Source organism: Pezoporus occidentalis, unplaced genomic scaffold (genome assembly GCF_034315485.1).
Source record: "Pezoporus occidentalis ecotype Australia unplaced genomic scaffold, CSIRO_AGI_Poc_V1 ctg3151, whole genome shotgun sequence".
NCBI classification, from domain to species: Eukaryota; Metazoa; Chordata; class Aves; order Psittaciformes; family Psittacidae; genus Pezoporus; species Pezoporus occidentalis.
Window position 1 is genome coordinate 2,531 of NW_026915107.1, and position 4,445 is coordinate 6,975.

Below are 4,445 nucleotides of genomic sequence, written 5' to 3' on the forward strand. Positions count from 1 at the left end.
TGTTCCGTGGGGCAGCTGTCGTCTCCCGGTGCCTCTGCTGGAGGGTTCTGTGGGGTTCTGTGACCTCACACACCTGAACACGGGGAGTTCCAGAATCAGCCACCCCTGTGGTCTCCATGTCCCCAAGGTCATTGTGATGCATGAGCTCTGACTGGGTCCATGGGGTGCTCTGGAGGTGCTGCAGGCATTCTCTGGGATTCTCTAGGGGTATCCCCAGGATGCCCTGGGAGTGCACAGAGACACAGGGCCGTGGAGCAAGCTGCTCTAGTGGAAGGTGTCCCTGCCCGTGCCTTTGGGGCTTGGAGCTGGGTGAGCTTTAAGGTCCCTTCCAGCCCACTCTGGGATTCCATGATTCTCTGCTGTGCCAATGTCGGTCCCTCTCCACTCCTCGGAGGTGGCCGTGACGCCCTGTTCCATGGCCCACGTTGAGCTGTGACCCCTCGCATATGCTCCACCTCCGGACCAAAGGCACTGAGGAAGAGCAGCCCGTGAGGGACCTCCCCGAGCCGGCTGGGCAGAGCCTGGTCCCCCCGCAGCGACTCCCGGAGCACCCCTGGGTGCCCAGTGGCCATGGGCACGATGCTGCCGCCATCCCAAAGCCGTGGCGGTCGCTGTGGATTTGCCCATTGTGACGGGGCCCCCACGGTGAGCGTGGGCTCTTTAAGGAGGGAGAGCCCTGCAGTAACCAGTGCAGAGGAGAGCCCTCCCCTCCCTCGGGAGGCTGCATCTCCCGGGGCTGCCCTGCGCATCCAGGTCCGTGTTCTTTGACTTTGCAATCCTGTTTTAGTGTTGGCCTCAAACACATTGTGGGTGCGTGCGTGGGTTTTGGGGTCACCTTAAGAATGTATAAAAAGGAAACTTAACCAATAAATAAAGATTTCACAGGAAATCGAGGCCCCATCTCCCCCCACGTTTCGGCCTTTCCCCATACCCGGGGATGGGAGAGGGGAGGATAAAGGGGGGATGGGGGGGGGGATGGGAGGTCTGACACCGTTAGCGAAGCGATGCTCTCCGCACTTCCGGGTTGGATGCCGCCGTTGCCTAGCAACGGGGTCTCCACGTACCGCTTCCCACGCATTATACACACACACCCACACACACCCGGCCTCGTTCTGGCGAGCGTTTCCCAGGCAACAGCCAATCAGCTCTGAGCTCCCCAACTCGTGTCCCCGTTTATCCCCCTCCCGGCTGCCCCCCATGGGGCTGAATATGGGGCCTTTCCTCCCCCCTCCCCCTTTTTTTCCCCTCTTCCCCTCCCCCACCGCATATCCATCTTCTCCCCTGCCCCCCTTATGCCCCCCATTCCCCCTCCCCCTTTTTCCCACCCCCATTCCCCACATTCCTGCCATTTCTCCCCCTCTCCCTCCATCCCTCCCCATTTCTCATCCCACCATCGTTACCCACCCCTTATTTACATGCAATTAGCGTAGGACCTGCTTTATCCACACGCACTTCATGTAGGGCTGACCTTATTTACACGTTACTTCCTTATTTAGTTATTAATGTAGGGCCTACTTAATTTGTGTCCTTTTAGTCCAGCATGCTCAGCGCTTCCAGCAGCCCCTGCCCTTCTCCCTAGGGCCTGAAAGGGGCGTGGCCAATGGGGTGAGGCCACGCCCCCCAGCCCCTCCTCCTCCCTCCCCGTCTTTCCTCACCTGGGCCTGCAGGGGGCGCAGCTGCGCCTGGAGCTTCCCATTGGATGCGGCCAGAGCCCGGAGCTGGATCCAGCGACGGGACTGGAAGGGATGGAGGGGGGGGACACAAGGAAATGAGGGACCCCAAAGCCATGGGAGGGACCCAAATACCCCCCAAGACCCCCAAACACCTTAAATATCGCCCCAGATTTCCCCACAAGCCTCTCCCTTAACACCAAACCCATTCATAACCCCCAGATCCCCCTCCCAGCACCGCTGAACCCCCAAAATTCCCCCTAAAGCCCCAAACTCCCCCATGTCATCCCCTATAGACCCAAAATCCCCCTCCAGGACCCCCAGATATCCCTCATCCCTCCCAAAAAGCGGCGCTGGGACCCTTTAGGGACCCCAACCCCTCCCCATAACCATCAAATTCCACTTCCCAGACCCCACCCAAGCCCATCAGGACCCCCCCCAAATCCCCACATTCCCCCGTTGGCACCCACCAGCCGCTGCTTCCCCTCCTGCAGCTGCCTCCTCAGTGGCCCCAGGGCAGTTTCTGGGGAGTCCATGGGGCTGCCCCATAGCTCTGGGCCCTGCTGGATCTGGGCCCCCCGAGCCCCTGAGAGCCCCGTGGCCTCCAGCATCAACCTGGTGGCAAGGGGGGCCCCAAAGCCAAACGTTGAGGGGAGTTTGGGGGGCCCAAAGGGGTCCAGATCCCATTTTGGGGACCCCAAAAGGGCTGCAGGGACCAGGTCTCAGCACTGGGTTTAGGGAGAGTGGGGGGGGGGGCCTTAAGGACCCCTATGAGCCCAGCACCCACTTCAGAAGGAAACCCAGGGGGGTTTAAAGTATAGAGGGGGTCCCTAAAGGGTTCTGGGGTTCAGGAGTGGGGAGGAAAAGATCATGGGGGAGGGCCCAGGGGCAGTTTTGGGTTGCAGGGGGGAAACGGGGCTGCAGGATGCATTCGGGGGGGTCCTTGAGAGGGTTTTGAGTGCATGGGGGAATCCATAGGGTGGGTTTGGGGTGCAGAGGGGGGTTGTTTTGGGGTGCACAGTGGGTGCTTTTGGGGTGCAGGGGGTTGTTTTGGGGTGCAGTGGGGGTAGATTTGGGGTGCAGAGGTGTGTTTTGGGGTGCAGGGGGTGGTTTTGGGGTGCCGTGGGGCTTCTGGGATGCATGGGGGTGGTTTTAGGGTGCAGGGGTTGTGTTTTGGTGTGCAGGGGGCATGGTTTTGGGGTGCGGGGGGGCGGTTTGGCATGCAGGGGGTTGTTTTGAGTTGCAGGGGGGATGGTTTTGGAGTGCAGAGGGGGTGTTTTGGTCCCTGTAGGACCCCCCAAAACCCCACAGAGCCCCCCAAAACCCTCTAATGCTCCCCACCCCGCCCCCCAAACCTGAATCTCCTTGAGGTGCTGGTACCTGAGCCCTGAGTTAAGGAGGAAACCTGGGGGGGGGGGGGTTAAAGGAAGGGTTGGGGGGGGTCTGGGAGGATCATGGGAGGGAATTGGGGGTTCCTGGGGATCCCAATGGGATTTGGAGGGGTCCTAAAGGAATTTGGGCTCCTGTGCATGGATCTGGGAGAAGGGGTTGGGGGGGGTCACAAGGGGGAATTGGGGGGTGCTGGGGGGTTGTTGGGATCCCAATGGAATTTTGGGGGGTCCTAACAGGAAAAGGGTTTTGGGGGGGGGGGTCCTGAGGGGTTTTGGAGGCTCCCCAATGAGCTTGGGTGTCCCCCCCCACTTTGGGGTGCAGCGGATACCACAGCAGGTTCCCTTTGATCTTCTTCACATTCCTATAGGAACACCCCCACCCCCCCCCCCCCCCCGCCATGTATTTTAGGGACCGATCCGAGGTTTGGGGTCCCTCCAGATGTTGCAGTTCCTCCCCCCCAGATGTTGGGGTGCCCCCCTCACCGCGGGTGCCGCACGTGGCCCATGATGTACTCCCGGATGGGGGCACAGGGCCCCGTGCACAGCCTGGAGGTGGGGGGGAGACAAAGAGAGGGGGTCAGGAGCACCCCAACCCCCCCTCCCCGCGTCACGTGGTCATCACCCAGCACCGCCTCCTGCCCCACCCCCGCGGGCTCTTCGCCCTCCAGGTCACCTCGGGTCACGTGGGGCGGGGCCTCGGCACCCCCCGCACTATAGGGGTGCCCCATAACTTTGAGGGGGGCACAGAGGGGGTGCCCCATAACTTGGGCGGCTCCACAGGGGGAACCCAGACCCCGCCCCATAACTTGGGGGGCCAAAACACCCCAAAACACTCTGAAACACCCCCAAACCAGCCCAAAATATTCGCAAAACAGCCCCAAACACCCCAAACCTCCCGAAACACCCACAAAGCAGACTCAAACACCCCAAACCACCCCAAAACCACCCCAAACAGCCCTGAAACAGCTCAAAGCACCCCAAAACCAGCCCAAACCCCCTCCACAACAGTTTAACACCCCAAAAACATCCTGAAACAACCCCAAAACTCCATGGTACCCCAATCAACCACGGGCATCTCCATCCCTCCCTACACTGCTGGCACCCCTAAATGACCCCAAACCCCATCTTTCTTGAGCCCCATAAGGAAGGGTCCCCACACCCAGCATGTTGGGGTGCAGGGATGCTGCTTTGGGTGACAGCCCCAGCTCATGGCCCTGCAGCAGGCTCTCCCACAGCCTCAGTCTAGAACCCAGCTGGGTCACCATGGCAACGGGTCAAAACGGGGCCCTTTGTGACCTCATTTGTGTCACCCTACTTGAGTGCTTTGCTCAGGGGAGCAGACAGTGACAGGAAAGAGCAGGAGGAAGGAGCCATTGGGGTGCTT

General features: G+C 60.7%; 1 long non-coding RNA gene across 1 annotated transcript; it reads right to left on the reverse strand.

Annotated features, from left to right (window-relative positions):
* Window positions 1–3,012: 3,012 nt before the first annotated feature.
* LOC134168573 (uncharacterized) lies at window positions 3,013–3,611 on the reverse strand. The gene is made up of 3 exons (XR_009966587.1): window positions 3,545–3,611; window positions 3,391–3,423; window positions 3,013–3,050 (listed from the first exon to the last, which is right to left on the reverse strand). It is a non-coding gene; the product is annotated as an uncharacterized LOC134168573 (long non-coding RNA).
* Window positions 3,612–4,445: the final 834 nt, after the last annotated feature.